General features: G+C 48.9%; 1 pseudogene; it reads right to left on the reverse strand.

Annotated features, from left to right (window-relative positions):
• Positions 1 to 870: 870 nt before the first annotated feature.
• LOC144701322 (chlorophyll a-b binding protein 40, chloroplastic-like) lies at positions 871 to 1854 on the reverse strand (annotated as a pseudogene).
• Positions 1855 to 18240: the final 16386 nt, after the last annotated feature.

Genomic DNA, 18240 nt, shown 5'->3' on the forward strand with positions numbered 1-18240 from the left:
AATCCACCATTAGGGTTTTCATGACCTGACTTTTGTATGTTGGGCTCTGTGGATGGTATCCCCTTTCGCGGCGAAGCTGATGAAGATACGCAGAAAGACACAGCTTTGTCACTTAAATTGGAAACAAAATGTGAAGTGCAGCGGTGTAATTTCTTGTTTCCACTACGACGGAGTTCTTTTGACTTCCTCTAATCGTCTTACACCTTAATCTGCTATCATAATATGTACTTGATTTCTTTTATAAATACTACTTGTATCGATTGGTTTTTACATATCTAGACAAATGTATTTATATGATATTGAAATGACCAAAACTTTAAATAGCCTAGTTCAACCCAGTCCCTTTCCAGTCGTTGGCCTCAAATATTGAAACAACCAGGAATAATTTCGTTGGTATCCTGGAACAAGAAATGCTTGATCTCTCTGGTGTCAGAATGCACAATGGGATACGTGACAAAGGTCAATAGTCCAAGCCATGAGATCTTTGGCCGATTGGACCCGTAAACATCTGTTTATGGAGCAGTTAACTTCCGAAACAACGGAAATCCACCCGTCAACAGGTTTTAATGAGGTTAGAAGTTTTGATCGAATTTTTTCTAGTTCGTAATGAAGAAGACATGCAGGTTGTTTCCGTCATCACTTTTCTTTGAGTTAAGAATCCGAGGGGAATAGTAAGATTTCAACAGCCATAAATAGGCTTCACTTTATGTTAACATACATTCAAAGGTTTGGGCACCCAGAAAAAGATCTGGACCAGCATTATTCAGCAATACCGATGATGATTTTTCCATCTGTGTGGAATCTTCCGACTCCAACCGCGGCTCTTCGCCCTTCCAAGAGGGAAAAAAAACAGAGACCACGGAGAAGGGATGGCATAAAAAGAAACTCACGTCGATAATTTGCAACATCGGAGATAATTCGGAGGCTCCGAACAGATACTGATACATGGGGGCGGGGAAAGAATAGAGGAATGGGTTAGTTGCCGGGGACGAAGTTGGTGGCGTAGGCCCAGGCGTTGTTGTTGACGGGGTCGGCGAGGTGGTCGGCCAAGTTCTCGAGAGGGCCCTTGCCGGTGACGATGGCCTGCACGAAGAAGCCGAACATGGAGAACATGGCGAGGCGGCCGTTCTTGATCTCCTTGACCTTGAGCTCGGCGAAGGCCTCGGGGTCCTCGGCCAGGTTCAGCGGGTCGAAGCTGCCGCCGGGGTAGAGCGGGTCGACGACCTCGCCGAGCGGCCCGCCGGCGACGCGGTAGCCCTCGACGGCGCCCATGAGGACGACCTGCGTGGCCCAGATGGCGAGGATGCTCTGCGCGTGCACCAGGCTGGGGTTGCCGAGGTAGTCCAACCCGCCCTCGCTGAAGATCTGCGACCCGGCCTTGAACCAGACCGCCTCGCCGAACTTGACGCCGTTGCGGGCGAGCAGCTCGGGGAAGACGCAGCCCAGCGCGCCGAGCATGGCCCAGCGGGCGTGGATCACCTCCAGCTCGCGGTTCTTGGCGAAGGTCTCGGGGTCGGCCGAGAGCCCGGCTGTGTCCCAGCCGTAGTCGCCGGGAACTCGCCGGTCAAGTACGACGGAGCCTCGCCGGAGAAGCGGCCGACGTACCTGCCCCGGTCGGGGCCGTACCAGGGGCTGCCAGAGGAGACGGGCTTGGGCTTGGCGGCCGTCTTCCTCATGGAGATCCGGCCCTCGCCGAAGACCTCGGAGCCGGCCGGGGAGAGCTTGACCGCCTTGCCGGCCAAGGAGGGGGAGGAGAGGGCCATGCTCGCCGCCATCGATGGAGCTGCGTTGGTCGAGCTGCGATACGGTCGATGCGCTTGGTGAGGGAGAGGTGATGAATGACCCTGTTGAGGAAGCTCTCCTATATATTATTTATCATCAGAATCCCTTCCCCCCCTAATCGAGGATATGAGCGGATGAGGAGAGATTTCCTTATCCAGTCCAGATATCAGTTCTGTTTCTCGTTTTTCATTGGTCCACATGATCTCCATCCCCCACGTCAGCTGTCCTCTGGGCCTCCTCCGGCCCAGGAACTGTTTGTGGCCCATGCCATGGGGCGTCGGCTAAGTCTGGTTCTTTCTCTCCTTCGTTTTCTCTCCCCCTTTCTCTCTTGTCCCTCTCTCTCGTTATCTCTCTCTCTCTCTCTCTCTCTCTCTCTCTCTCTCTCTTTCTCTCTATGTATCTCTCTCTCTCTCTCTCTCTTTCTCTCTCTCTCTCTCTCTCTCTCTCTCTCTCTCTCTCTCTCTTTTTTTCTCTCTCTCTCTTTTTCTCTCTATGTGATGTAACACGACCTGCCGGGATCGACGGCTCGTGTTACGTCACAACGGGATGCACGGTGCGAATTTAATTATGCGGATGAATGCACGCTTTAAGAGATTGTCGAGAGCACAAGGACGGGCCGATGGTGGGGCGACGAGACAGTAAGTCTTAGCAGACGACGAGGTCCGGCTCGACTCCGGGTGATCCTCAGAACCTCTCGAACAAGCACTTCGCAAGAGGCGTTTGACCGCCCTGAAGAGTTCACCTCGCGTGACTATAATCAGATCGTCTATCTCAAGAAGTCCTACCACTCGACAAGAGGCTATCCCTAACTGTATGCGTGATAATTCGAGCGACAGAGGAACTGATAGTGGGAGACAGTACTGCAAAAGGTAATGATACTGTAAAAATAAGAGGGGGATGAAGGAAGAACCTCGAAGGGCCTGGCGATCGATGGCAATCAAAAGGAAGATCCAACACGAAGCGCCGACAACAATCACCGGGAGCCGGGCAACGAGCCAGCAGCAGGAACAGTCGTGATCCCAGCCTGGCAGAGGGTGGCTAAGAGCGCTGCACGGCGCGGGAAGCACCAGGTAACCGGCGCAGCGGAGGTGGAAGCAATCTGAGGAAAGTATAGAGGCAGGCGCCTCGTTCAAGGGACAGAGTGCGTCCGTCGGGAATGCCTGCGCACAAGGGAGTGCGGAGGGCAAACCGAGAGTTCCAATCGACACGAAGATGTTGAATCGCGGCCGCGGTCAAGAGAGGAAAGAGGGCAACGCGGCGACGCGGCGGAACGGGTTGACCGCGTGGGAATTGCTGGGTCGTCGGGGATGTGAGAAGGAGTCCGCCGGCTGCCAAGGAAGAACCGGCGGAGGAAGCTCCGTGGGAAGGAACAGAACCCGCGGGTTCGGCTCTGTCCCGACCAGGAGACGGCGCAAGCAGGCGCCCAAAATCCTGGCGGGTCGACGGGCGATGGTCGCCCTTGGACGCCGGAAAACGTCGGAAGGTGATCGGGTTCCTCTTGATGAAGGCTGTGGGAGATCGGACCGGAACAAGCACGAGATCTCCCAAGGAGGATGACCGAAGACCGATCGAATGGCAGTACTGCTTGGGGGGGCTGGCAGGGGTGAGGCAGGGCAGCAGGGAGGAGCTGAAAGGTCAAGGTGCAGGGCGACAGGAGGAAGAAGGTGACCTTCTATTTTTCACGCTACGCGATGGATGAAAAAATAAAACATTGCAAATTCACTTGTTTCAAAACTTCACTAAAAAAAAGGTCCTTGGGCATGCCTCCCCTTTATATAGGAGAGGGGAGGGTGCCAAGTGACGGGCTAATGAGGGGAGGGTTCCGTCTAGAAACGTGGCCCTCCTCTGTACAAAGACTAACAAAACATGAAATAACAAAAGCGGGACCGGTCTAATGCACGACGCGGTCCAAAAGCAAAACTTCATAAAATCACGATGCTTACTTGGGATACTTGAATTCCGGATCACGGACGTCGGTGCGAGCGGCTCGGGGCGGTCGAACATCTCCTGTGTCGGTGCCGATGCGATGGTCCCCCATCACTATGTATCTCTCTCTCTCTCTCTTGTTCTGTCTCTCTCTCTTTTTCTCTCTATGTATCTCTCTCTCTCTCTTGTTCTGTCTCTCTCTCTTTTTCTCTCTATGTATCTCTCTCTCTCTCTCTCTTGTTCTCTCTATCTCTCTCTCTCTCTCTCTCTTGTTCTATTTATCTCTCTATCTATCCCTCTCTCTCTTGTTCTCTCTCTCTATCTCTCTCTCTCTCACACATTTCCTTTTCTCTCTTGTTCTTTCTCTCTAACTCTTTTCCTTTTTCTCTCTTGTTCTCCCTCTCTAGCTCGTTTCCTTTGTCTCTCTCCAGCTCTTTTCCATTTTCTCTCATATTCTCTCTCTCTCTAGCTCTTTTCCTTTTTCTCTCATGTTATCTCTTTCTCTCTCTCATAGGGTTGGTCCTTTTGTGCAACGGTGCCATTTTAGGCTGATGTGTGGTCTGATTCAAATTTTCGGACCGCACATCAGACAGCATTATATTGAATCGCACCGCACATCGGCCAAGGTCGTGTGCGGTGCGATTGTGCGGTTTTGGGCCGGTTTTTTTCTAAGGTTTTGAATAAGGGATTAAGGGTCTGCGGGCTGTGGCGTCTGGTGCTCTTCTCTCGCACTCCTTCCTCTCTTTATCACTCTTATCTTTCTCTCTGATGCTCTTCTCTCGCTCTCTCGTTCCTCTCTCTCTCTCTCTCTCTCTCTCTCTCTCTCTCTCTCGCACTCTTCTCTCTCTCGTTACTCACTCTATCTCTCTTTTCTCTCTCTGGTGCTCTTCTCTCTATCTCTCTCGTTCCTCTGTCTATCACTCTTGTCTGTCTTTTTGGGGCTCCGGCATTCTTCTCTCACTCTCTTGTTCCTCTCTCTCCCTCGTACTCTGATTCTCTCTCGAGCTCTTCTCTCTCTGGTTCCTCTATGTTTCTCTCGTTTAAGACAGTCAGACAACGCTCCTCTCTCTCGGGCTCTTCTCTCTCTGGGTCATTCATCTCTCTTCCTCTCTCTCTCTGTCTCTTATCCCTTTCTCGCGCTCAACTCTCTCATCCTCTTTCTCACTCTCTCTCACTCGTCTCTCTCCCACTATCTCTCTGTCTCTCTTCTCTCTCTTGCTCACTATTCTCTCTCCCACCATTCTTCCATCTCTCTCTTGAGTACCCAGCTCGGTCCCCTCTCGTTATCTCATTCTTCCCTCCCGCTCATCTGTTGTCCGATTTTGCGCGATGTGTGGTCTGATTTTGTCGCACAAATTCTGACCGCACATCGATCCGTGCTTTTGTGCGATCGAAAAAATCGCACGATGGCCGAAAAAATCAGACCGGACCACACGACCTTCCCTACTCTCTCAGTTTTTTCCTTTTTCTCTCTTGTTCACTCTCTCTCTCTCTCTCTTCCTTTTTCTCTCTTCTTCTCTCTCTCTTCCTTTTTTCTCTTGTTCTCTCTCTCTCTTTACTTTTTTCTCTTGTTCTCTCTCTCTCGTTCTTTTTCCATTTTTCTCTCCTGTTCTCTCTCTCTCTTTCTCTCCCGTTCGTTTTCCATTTTTCTCTCTTGTGCTCTCTCTCATTTCACTCTCTCTCCCTTCCTTTTTCTCTCTTGTTCTCTCTTTCTTTCTCTCTCATTCTTTTTCCATTTTTCTCTCTTGTTCTCTCTCTCTCTCTATCTTTCTCTCTCGTTCTTTTTCCATTTTTCTCTCTTGTTCTCTCTCTCTCTCTCTTTCTCTCCCGTTTTTTTTTCCATTTTTCTCTCTTGTGCTCTCTCTCTTTCACTCTCTCTCTCTTCCTTTTTCTCTCTTGTTCTCTCTCTCTTTCTCTCTCATTCTTTTTCCATTTTTCTCTCTTGTTCTCTCTCTCTCTATCTTTCTCTCTCGTTCTTTTTCCATTTTTCTCTCTTTCTCTCTCGTTCTTTTTTCTTTTTCTCTCTTGCTCTCTCTCTCTCTCTTTCTCTCTCATTCTTTTTCCTTTTTTCTCTCTTGTTCTCTCTCTCTCTTTCCTTTTTCTCTCTTGTTCTCTCTCTCTAGCTCTCTTCCTTTTTCTCTCTTGTTCTCTCTCTCTCCTTTTTCTCTCTTGTTCTCTCTCTCTAGCTCTCTTCCTTTTTCTCTCTTGTTCTCTCTCTCTAGCTCTCTTCCTTTTTCTCTCTTGTTCTCTCTCTCTCTCTATCTTTCTCTCTCGTTCTTTTTCCATTTTTCTCTCTTGTTCTCTCTCTCTCTCTCTTTCTCTCCCGTTCTTTTTCCATTTTTCTCTCTTGTGCTCTCTCTCTTTCACTCTCTCTCTCTTCCTTTTTCTCTCTTGTTCTCTCTCTCTTTCGCTCTCATTCTTTTTCCATTTTTCTCTCTTGTTCTCTCTCTCTCTATCTTTCTCTCTCGTTCTTTTTCCATTTTTCTCTCTTTCTCTCTCGTTCTTTTTTCTTTTTCTCTGTTGCTCTCTCTCTCTCTCTCTCTTTCTCTCTCATTCTTTTTCCTTTTTCTCTCTTGTTCTCTCTCTCTCTTTCCTTTTTCTCTCTTGTTCTCTCTCTCTAGCTCTCTTCCTTTGTCTCTCTTGTTCTCTCTCTCTTTATGGCTCTTTTCCTTTGTCTCTCCTGTTCTCTCTCTCTTTATAGCTCTTTTCCTTTGTCTTTCTTGTTCTCTCTCTCTCTCTCTTTGCCTTTTTCTTTCTCTTGTTTTCTCTCTTACTCTTTTCCTTTCTCTCTCTTGCTCTCTCTCTAGCTCTTTTCCTTTTTATCTCTTGTTTTCTAGCTCTCTCTCACTCTTTTCCTTTCTCAGTCTTGTTCTCTCTCTCTCTAGCGCTTTTCCTTTTCTCTCTTGTTCTCTTTCTCTCTCTTTGCCTTTTCTCTCTTATTTTCTCGGTCTCTCTCACTCTTTTCCTTTCTCACTCTTGTTCCCTCTCTCTAGCTCTTTTCCTTTTTCTCTCTTGTTTTCTTTCTCTTTTTTCCTTTTTCTCTCTTTTTTTCTCTTCCTCTCTCTCTCTCTTTTCCTTTTCTATCTGGTTCTCTCTCTCCCTCTTGCTCTTTTTTCTTTTCTCTCTTCTTTTCTCTCTCTCTCTTTCTTTTCTGTTGGACAGTTTATCGTGACTCAGTTATTTTAGGAGATTAGCTTTGAGTAAGCCAAGGAGTAAACCAACTCAGCATGGATCACTACTTTATAGGAAAATGTGTAGCAAGAGCAGAGTTTTAGGAGAACAAGATTAGGTGTCTTGGAAGACCAAGTACATGGACAGGTGTGTGGCCATGCTTTTGTTTAGTCCATAGACAGTTATGGGGGAGTGCCTATAAATATGTCTGAATTTATGTGTGCATCAACTGGTTCCTTCCTCTTTCAAAGTGTTATTTTTTCTTGTTTCTCTATGTGAGATCAAGAGAGTGAGAGCTTAAGCTTTCCTTATCTATGTAAGATCAAGAAAGTGAAAACTTAATCTTTTTCCTCTGTGTGAAATCAAGACAGTGAGTGCATGTGCTTCCCTTCTCTGTGTGAGTTGCTGAAGTGAGAGAGCTAGGTTCCAACATTTTCCTCTATTTCTCTAGTTCTTGCATTCTCTCTCTCTCTCTCTCTCTTCCTCTTTCTCCTTCTCTCGCGTATGCTCTCTCTTCCTTCCTCTCTCTCTCAATCCCTCTTTATCTATATCTCGATTCCTCTCCCTCACTCTCTCTCTCTCGCTATTTTCCTCTCTCCCGATCCTAATGTCTCTCTATCTTGATTCCTCTCTGATAAGTCAAAATTTAGGGGTTTTATATCGTTGTTTTGATTCAGACTTAGCCAACAATATTTATGAAAATTTTCCACTTAAATACTCTATAATTAATATAGGGCAAGTAAGGGGTCAATCCACAAAGAGGCACAAATTTAATTTCCGAATTTTTTTCAAGCTTGGGATGAAGAAAATGATTTTAAACGTGAAAAATACAATTTTTTTGGGATGTTTCTAGATTTTTAGGTAACTTTCATAATTCCCTATGATTTAAATTAAGCCAAAGTACAAGAAGAAACACAAAATCATATTTCTACACTAATTTTTCTATTTTCTCTTAGAAAATTAAACAGAAATAAATATTTTTAGAATTTTCTGGAATTAATTTACATAAAAAAACAACTATAAGTATTAAAAACGAGAAATAGAGATTTTTTTAGAAATTTTTTAGGTGTTAAAATGACTTTAAATAGATTATATGAATTTTCTAGATTTGTTCCAAAAGTTTTTGGATTTTTTTCAATGCAGGAAATAATTTTTCCGATTTTTCTCTATTTTGTAATAATTTTTAAATACTAAAAATATGAAATTTACCGTCTCCGGCGATCGCCGGTGCGGCGGCGGCGGCGGCGGTGGCGGAGCGGCGGCGGTGGCGGCGGAGTGGCGGCAGTGGTGGCGGAGCAGCGGTGGGGGCGGCGGAGCGGCGGCAGGGGCGGCGGCGGCGGTGGCGGAGAGGAGGCAGCGGTGGCGGAGCAGTGGCAGCGGCGGTGGATCGGCGTCGGTGGCGGCGGTGGAGCGGTGGCGGCGACGGAGGAGCGGCGGTGGGGGCAGCAAGCCAAATTGGCCGGCGGGCCTGGGTTGGCCCGTAGAGGGCTGGCCTTAGTGGGTTAGTGAAGACTTAGCCAAATTTGGCCAGGACTAAGGTTAGCCCAATTTGGCTAAGTGAAGACTTAGCCAAATTGGGCTTAAGCCTTATTGGGCTTAACCCAATGGCCAGGACTTGGCTGTCCTGCACAGGGTACCGTGTGCCCTGCGGTCCTGTGTGCTGGCTGCGCGCCAGAGGACTGCCTCTGCCGCACGGGCACCGCACGGCACCGAACAGCACCGCACGGTGGTGGCTCAAAGACAGAAACTTGTGCTTCGAAAAGATAAAAAATGATATTTTAATGCAATTTTTTGGGGTTCGAAATAGGGAATGCTTGAGAATCTAGAGAGACATAGGGAGATATTTTAGAGTGAGAAAAAAATGTTTTTAGAGAGACAAAATGTCGAATTGATAGGATAGAGAGAGAAAATGAAGAGATAGAGAGAGAAAATGAAGAGATAGTGTAGAGAGAGTTTGAGAGGGAATTTGAAGGTGTAGATGAAGGAGATTTTTTATGAAATTTTGAGGTGATGAACTGTGGTTATGGATGGAGGTCAAGAGAGAGAAAGAGCAGATTCTAGAGAGAGAAAGGGCCAAAATGAGGAGATAGAGAGAGAAAATGAAGAGAGAGTGTAGAAAGAGTTTGAGATAGAATTTGGATGAGCAAATGAAGAAGCTTTTTTATGAAATTTTTAGGGGAGTAAGTATGGATATAGATGAAGGTCTAGTGAGAGAAAAACCTATTTTAGAGAGAGAAAGTGGAGAAATGAGTGTTTAGAGTGGGAAAGTGATGGATCTTAAGGGTAAATGGATGGGAAATGATGGAGAAGGTAGAAATCTAAGATCCTAAAGCCTCAATGCAAGTTTACTGAGCCCTCAATGCTTCCTCTCAAGTATGGATCCTTATATTTTGCCAGGATCAGGCATTTTTCAATGCAAACAAGAGACGAGATTTAGAGAAAACTTCAACAAACTTACATTAAGCACGTTGAACAACCTGGATTTTGAAAAATGCCTTGTCCTGCTGGCCAGCCACTTGCTATTGCACGTCCAGAATGAGGGAAAATGAGGGAGAAAAAGTCTATTTATACATTGTGAGAATTACTAAAATACCCCTTTGGGCATTATCTATTCTCTTTTCTTGCCATTTTGCCTCTTTTTCTCCATGGATTGAGAGCTTTGCTTTGTAATTTCCAGTTTGTTTCTTTTGTAATGTGTTTGTAGGCCCAATAGGTAGGTCAGGTCGTGGTCCAAGTCCCTCTGATCTCTCCTTTAAAAGCCCACAATACTGTTTCATCATTTGCAGCCCACTTTGACAATCACTAAGCTCCCAAAAATCCTCCAATTTTGCTCAAAATGATATCTTCTAATTCCTGCACATTTCTGCACATTTGGAACTATAAAATACTAATCAGAAATCAAACTGATTAACTTCATAGAAGTCAATGAAGTTAGTGAAAAATAATCATAATGTGAAAAAGTTGGAATTATTAGCTAATGCATAAATATTTGGTTAATTCAAATAATAACATGATAAATTATAAATTAATAATACTAAAAACATAAAAAATGTATACAAATATAGGTTCATTTATCATGTTATCACTCTCCCTTACTTTCTCTCTCTATCTCGACTCCTCTCCCTCACCCTTTATCTCTCTATCTCGAGTTCTCTCCCTCACCCTTTGTCTCTCTATCTCGAGTCCTCTCCCTCACCCTTTGTCTCTCTATCTCGATTCCTCTTCATCACCCTTTCTCTCTCTCTCAATCTTTCTCTCCATCTGGCTTTTTTCTCTCTCATGTGATATTTCCCTCTTCATGGCTTTATTCTCTCTTTCTGGGATTTTCTATACCTGCGTCCTTTCCTCTTTCTCCCCCTCTTTTTATCTCTGCGTGGCTTTTTTTCTTCTTTCTGCCTCTCTATCGCTCTCTCTCTCACTCTGCGTAGCTTTTTTTTCTGTCTCTCCCTCTCTCTCTTAGGCTTATTTTATCTCTTGTTTATTCTCACTAAGTTATTTTTTCTCTCTTGCTTATTTTTTCTCAGCTCATTTCTTTTGTCTCTCTCATGCCTTTTTCTCTTTCTCCCGCTCTTCTCTCGTATTTCTTTGGCTTTTTCCCCTTCTCCCTCTGTGGCTTTTTGTCCCTCGGTCTCTTTCTGTATGTTTCTCTTTTTTCTCTCTGTGAGTTTCCTTCCTTTCTCTATCTTTTCTTTGCCTCTCTTTGTCATCTCTTTCATTCCCTCTCCTTCTCCCTCTTTGTTTCTGGATCTTTCTTGTTAGCTCTTTCTATCTCCCGCTCTCTCACAATCAATATCTCATCTCTATCTCTATCTCTTGCTCTTCCTCTTGCTCTCCCTATCTGGATTTTTCTCTCCCTCTAACGACATCCTATTGAGGACTCAGAAACTAATAGCACAGTCAGCAACCCAATCAACAATTTCTCAATTTCTTGCTCTCTCTCTCTCTATCTATATATTTATTGATCTATCGATCTATCTCTCTCTCTCTCTGTGACTCTCTCTCTCTATTTACCTCTCATTGAAGACTGAACATGATGGATCGATTAGATTAGTGGTAAAGTTTAGCAAATAAGATAGAAACATGTATTAGAGACCCATTTGATGTACTTTCTAACAGAATTAGAGGCCAGGATTCAATTTAAACATACTTTTTATAAGATGTTATAACTTTAGGATTAAATCATGTAAATCTTCCATTCACCACCGAATAAAATTTAATATAAATACAAACATACTATCATGAATTGTTTCACAGAATAGATTGATCCTTTAATTGTGTCCTTCTCTCTGATCTCCTTCCCTTCTCATCTCTTATCCTCTTGTTCTTCTTGAATATGTTTGATTAGGTGCAGCTCTCTTTCTCTTACTCTCCCTCTCTTTCTTGCTCCCTCTCTCCAGTTCTAGATCTTTCTCTTTGGCTCTCTTACTCAAATAAACACACACGATCAATCTCCCTCTCTATTTCCTTCTCTTTTTATCTCAGTTCACGAGCCTTTTTGAAAAAATGGACCTAGGTAGCTCAACCCCTTTCTACACCAGGTGTCTCTGTTGGTTGAGAGAAGACAAATTATTAATTCATGATTGGTTTTTTTGACCTCGTGAATTGCTAGGTCAAAAGGAGGGGCTTTCAATGAATGGTCACATCAATCCTTATCCAAATTTGATTTAAAATTAATCTAGACCCGATGAAAATGATATGTAACCCACATATAAGTCTAGAAAACCTTCAAGTCATGAAATGTCATTTCTGACTTAAAAAAAATCCAAAAATACAAAAAAATCCAGAAAACTCACTAAACCCTTTAACAATTGAATTTTAATGTAAAATTGACTTCATGATGAGTCTGATGTCAGAAACTTTGATAAAAATACCAAAAGAACTCTGTAAAATTCATAAACTCACACTGAAGGTTTCTTAATCAACTAAAACTGTGATAACTTGTTACGTGGACATTTAGTGCAGATATTTATGTAATGTGCATGGTATTTGTGTTGTAATTTGTGTAAGATCATAAATCATTGCTTTTACTTTAGCAATGTATCTTTAGTTCTCTTTAGGTCACGCTTCATCCATGAGTCTAAACAATATTTACATAATTTTTTTGAAATATGAATCACATGCTAAAAATACCAAAAAAATGGATTCTGACATTTTCATAAATATGGAAACTACTGCTTGTTTGTGATGGCGCAGCACCGCCGGACGTCATCGAGCCAGCACGAGAGGAGCCATCGTCGTCATCGAGCCCGCCACCGACACGTGTCCGGCCGGCACGACGAGCCGCCGCAACGACGCGCGACCCCGAGTTCAGATACTCGGCGTGACACACGCGCCACTTCATCGTCGGAGCAGCCCACTTTTCCCTTTGTTTTCTTTTCTTATCTTTACTCTCTTTATCTTTCGTCATCGTTGTCTCCTTTGTTGTCGTGTATTGAGGGGAAGAGCCCATATGAGGACATCTTCCCCTCCCATGGGCCTGACAAGCCCATTTTCTTTTTTAGTTTTCCCTTTTTATTTCTTTCTTGTTTGTTGTTCTAAGGGGGCCCATCTTCACCCATTATATAAGGGGTGGGGTGGGCGCCCAAGAAAAGGACTCTTGAATTTTGGAAGTTTTTTTTATCTTGGAATTTGAAGAGTCACGTACGTGAGAAGAGGAAGAAGAAAGGAAGAAGAAGAAGAAGAAGAAGGAAGAAGAAGAGGGGAGAAGAAAAAGAAGAGGAAGGAGAAGAAGAGAAGAAAAGGTGCTGCCGCCCCTGCCGCCGCCCCTGCCGCCGCCCCTGCCGCCGCCCCCGCCTGACTGCCACCATCTGCATCACCCATCACACTCCCGCCGCCGAACGCGCCGCTCCCGTCGATCCAACTGCCGGCTGCCACCCGCCCCACTCCGGACGTCGATTTCCCTACGGCCACCGCCCTCCCCTCCTTATCACCTTCGTCCCTTCGCCGCCCCATCTCCGCCCTCTCCAGCCCGCTCGCCCGTGCCATCGCCCCCTCCCTAGCCCTCGTAACCGCTCTACCTCCCCTACCCCCAGCATCGCCGACCATCGGGAGTGCCTGACTGCCCGTCTCGGTCGCTGCCGCCCAGTCACGTTGATCCACCCTTCGCCGGACTCCCTCCATCCCATCTCCCCATACCAGCTCGCCGACCAAACCGTTTCCCTTCCCCCTCGCGCCCGCGGCACACTCCACGCGAGCCGCAACACTCTCCACGCGGCTACGAGGATAGGACTACCGTGGGTCGACGCCCACACAGGAAATCTCTCGTTGTGGAGCACACCCCCAGAGCGACCCCCACACGGGGTCGAGGACGAGGACGAGGATGAGGACGAGGAGGCGCCAACCGCCAGTACCCCCCAAGAGAAGAACTTCCGGACGACCAAGGAGCTTACTTCCGCGCCATGACTGCTAGGATGGAACGCATGGAGCGCATATTCGCTGACCAACGGGCGTCAGAGCACGGAGTTGAGGTGGGACCGGCCGCCCGAGGGCGACCTCGCCACGCACCAGGGGTGGGTCGACAGGACCCCATGGCCGACTTATCCAGGACCTCGACGTTGACTACGAGGGTTTTGATCGCCGATCCGACGGCACCCCCCCACCGGGACGCCTAGTTAGGGAACCAACGCGCGACCCCTAGGATGTCTGTGCTTGGGATATGCACCGCCCGCGGGACGACTACGCCCGTGGGTACGACGCGGACCGATCCGTCCGCCCTGATCCGTACGCTCGTCATTACGAGCGAGACATGGGCCATGACTAGCCTGCCCGACAATACGATCCCATCCCGCCCCAAGATCCACGGATGGTTAACCCACCGGAGCGCCGTGGCGACTACTATCGGCCGCCACCGCCACCATATTACGGGGTTGACGACGTCCCCCTACCCCCACACCGCCCGGTGCCTTTGGATCGCGCACCGCGGGATGGTCCTCCCCACCTTTGGGATGACCGCGGCCACGAGCTGTTCCCACACCGTCGCCCCTTGGATCAGCGACGAGGGGGCTACCCCGTGCCCGAACGGCACTTTGACGATGATGAGCGTTGGCATGAAGAGCATCGTGCATGCATCCAGAGAAGCGTGCGCGCCGACGTATCCGTCTTTGAGGGGTCTCGAAAGCCCAAGGAGTTCATCGACTGGGAGTCGAATATGAACTCGTACTTTAGGTGGTATCGCATGGACGATGACCTATGTGTCGAGTACGCAGAGACACGACTTGTCGGACAGGCCAAGATCTTTTGGGAAAACGAGCGAGTCGCTTCCGAGCGACGAGGACGACTCATTACGTCCTGGGTGGAAATGGCGCAGAAGCTGAGGAGCAAGTACGTTTCTCGTCAGTATCAGATGTCACTCTTCCTCTCCTGGCTCAACCTTAAGCAAGGTCAACTACCGGTGACGGAGTACATCGAAGCTTTCGAGGAATGTCGAATGCGCTGTCACTTCGTGGAGGATCCATGCGTTATTAAAGGGCTCTTCGCCCACGGTCTCCGGCCGGCCTTGCGCAGCAAGGTCCTCGAGTGCCAACCGGCCGAGGTCGACGAAGCCTACCATCTAGTGGAACACATGGATCCACCCGCCGAGGACACCCCGGCACCTAGCGCGAACACCGCGCCGCGGACTCCACCCGTCCGGCCCCTTCCCGCTCGTATTGCACCACCTGCGACCACACGGGTCACGCCGACCACCGGGGGACAAGGGACCCCTCCGGTCACTTCAGTGGGATCCACCCACAAGCTCGGGCCGTCACTAGCGATATACCGGCCCGCAGCGCTGCCACCAGTCAGGCACACATCACGTGCTACAAGTGCCAGGGACGACGGGTTTTGATCGACGTCGGTGATGCCGAGCAGGATCATATCGATGGAGCCGACATACCGCAGGAGGACCACTACCATGGAGACGAGGACTACGCCCTCGAGTATGAGGACCCCGATGGTCAGATCGGATATATACAGATCATGGAGGCACGAGGGACCGCTCCCGTGGCAGGTCATGCATCCACCCGGCCACTGGCCAACATCACCGTCGACACGCCCGGCACTAGTAGAGTCCGACCATCTCCGCGGGTTACTACTCCCTCTAGGACACCCCCGGCTGCGCCCCAACCGACGCCGTTCGTTGATGCGGCCATCCGTACCTCGATCTTCTACATGTACGTCAAGATCAATGGCAAGGCATGCAAGGTGATCGTGGATAGTGGAAGTTGCATCAACGCGATTTTGGATACGATGGTCACCGGATTAGGGTTGACAGCGATAGAGCACCCCACTCCGTATGACGTCTCATGGATCGACGCTTCTTCACTATCCGTGAAGCGTCAGTGCCGCGTCCCGCTGAAGGTGAGCACCTATGCCGAGGACGTCCTCTGCGATGTACTACCCATGAAGGTGGGTAGCATTATCCTAGGCCGCCCATGGTTGTATGACCATGACGTCACCTTGGCCGGACGCGCCAACATCTGCTCGTTCATGTATCAGGGACGACGGGTTACATGGCATCCCTATGTCATGAAGCCGACGAACAAGCCGGCCGCGACCACAACCATAGGGTTGATGGTCATTAGAGGGCCCTTATTCGCCCGTGACCTGGGCCGCGAGGGTGACGACACACCCTTGTGTCTCGCCGTCACCCTCGACGTCCCCGCCGACACCCCAGTTGCCCCTCGTTCACGCGAGGTAGAGGCTCTTATATCAGAGTTCGGAGACGTCCTCCGGGATGAGCTACCAAGTGGATTGCCCCCGATGCGGAACATACAGCACGCAATCGAGTTGGTACCCGGTGCTTCGCTATCGAACCTACCGCACTATCGCATGGAGCCGCCAAAGTACGAGGAGCTACTACGGCAGGTCAGGGAGCTCTTAGAGAAGGGCCTCATCTAGGAGAGCCTGAGTCCTTGCGCGGTACCCGCTCTCTTAAGGCCGAAGAAGGATGGCTTGTGGCGCATGTGCTGCGATAGTCGTGCCATCAACAAGATAACGGTCAAGTACCGTTTTCCCATTCCCCGGGTCCAGAACTTATTCGACATGATGGCAGGATCCACTATGTTATCCAAGATCGATCTGAGGAGTGGATACCATCAGGTACGGATTCCTCCCGACGACAATGGAAGACCGCCTTTAAGATAAAGGACGGTTTATATGAATGGAGAGTCATGCCATTTGGCCTCTCCAACGTGCCCAGTACTTTTCAGCGCCTCATGAATGAGGTACTGCGCGCGTTTATAGGGAAATTCGCAGTCGTCTACTTTGACGACATCCTCGTCTATAGTCGATCCAGAGACAAGCACTTAGATCATCTTCGGCAGGTTTCATAGGTCTTGCGACCTTCTATCGACGATTCATACGGAACTTTAGTACCGTTACGGCACCTATCACTGACTGCCTCAAGGAGGAGTCATTCACTTGGACACCGGCAACAGAACGAGCTTTTCAGCAAATAAAGCTCATGATGACCCAGACATCGGTACTACACCTTCCCAATTTTGGGAAGGTATTCGAGGTCACTTGCGATGCTTCGGGCATCGGAATCGGAGGCGTCCTCAGCCAAGAGGGTCCCCCAGTCGAGTTCTTCAGTGAGAAGCTGAACGACGCCAAGCTGCGATACTCCACATACAACAAGGAGTTCTACGCCGTCATATAGGCCTTACGGCATTGGCGGCACTACCTCCTATCCTCGGAGTTCGTGCTCTTCTCGGACCATGAGGCGCTCAAGTATCTGCACTCACAGCAGAAACTGAGTGATCGACACGCTAGGTGGGTCGAGTACCTATAGGATTACACCTTCGTCATCAAGCACAAGAAGGGCAAGGATAACGTCGTCGCCGATGCCCTTAGCAGGTGACGGTCCTAGGATAACGTCGTCGCCGATGCCCTTAGCAGGTGACGGTCCACGTGCTGAACATCATGAAGGTGACGGTCCTAGGGTTCGAGACCGTCCGAGATGGGTACGACAGCTGCCCAGACTTCAGCTCCATCATCGTCGAGGTCCGACGAGGCCCATCCCCGGACTACAAGGACTACGTCCTCACTGACGGATATCTTTTCCTTAAGAAAAGATTATGCGTGCCCCACACGTCATTGCGTGACTTTCTCACCTGGGAATGTCACGTCGGAGGCCTTAGCGGTCACTTTGGCCGTGACAAGACGATCGCAGCTGTAGAATGCCAGTTCTACTGGCCTTCTCTAAAGCACAATGTTGGCAACATAGTTGCCCAGTGCCGTGTTTGTGCCTTGGCCAAGCAGGTCAAGAAGAGTGCCGGACTGTATACCCCACTACCGACGCCCAAGCGTCCGTGGGATGACGTGAGTATGGACTTTGTCCTAGGGTTGCCTCGCACCGCGAGGCACCATGACTCCATCATGGTAGTCGTGGATAGGTTTTCGAAGATGGCCCACTTCGTGCCTTGCGCGAAGACGTCGGATGCCGTGAAGGTCGCCCAGCTCTTCTTTCGGGAGATCGTGCGTCTTCACGGCCTACCATCCTCGATCGTGTCCGATCGTGATGTGCGCTTCACAAGTTACTTCTGGAGGACCTTGTGGAGCCTCTTGGGCACGAAGCTCAAGTTCTCGATTGCCTACCATCCGCAGACCGATGGTCAGACGGAGGTAGTCAATCAGAGCATGGGCAACCTCTCCGCTCCCTGGTTGGCGAGCATCTCGCGTCGTGGGATCTCATCATACCACGCGCTGAGTTCGCATATAACTCCTCGGTGAACCGAACCACCGGGTTGAGCCCATTCGAGATTGCCTACGGCTAGGCACCCCGTCGACCCTTAGACCTAGCTCCCATTGATCCGCATGTTAGGGTTTCCGAGGACGCACTTGCATTTGCCCAGCATGTCTTTGCATTGCATCATCGCATCCATGATAGGATCACGCAGCAGAATGCATTGTACAAGCAAGCCGCCGACTTGCATCGCCGACCCAGAGCATTTGACGTGGGCGACTTAGTGATGGTCAGACTTAGGCCGGAGAGGTACTCTCCCGGGACAGCCACAAAGCTGCATGCTCGTAGTGCCGGCCCGTTCCCGATCCTCCGACGAGTGGGCGACAATGCGTACGTCGTTGAGATTCCCCCTACTTGCGGAATAGGCTCCACATTCAATGTGGCGGACCTAGCTCCATACCGGGCCCCTTCTCTCCTCCCAGCCCCAGCCTCTCTAGACCCCTTCAGCGTGAGTGAGTTTGCCGTGACCACTCCCCCGATTGTTTCCCCCGATAGGCACGAGGCAATCGATTGTGTACTACAGGAGGTAATTGACCATGCAGGTGAGGGGATATCGAGGAGGTTCCTAGTACGGTGGACGGGACGCACCTACGCAGACGACACTTGGATCACAGAGCAGGAGCTCCAACGCCTTCGGC

Source organism: Wolffia australiana, chromosome 3 (assembly GCF_029677425.1).
Source record: "Wolffia australiana isolate 7733 chromosome 3, ASM2967742v1".
NCBI lineage: Eukaryota > Viridiplantae > Streptophyta > Magnoliopsida > Alismatales > Araceae > Wolffia > Wolffia australiana.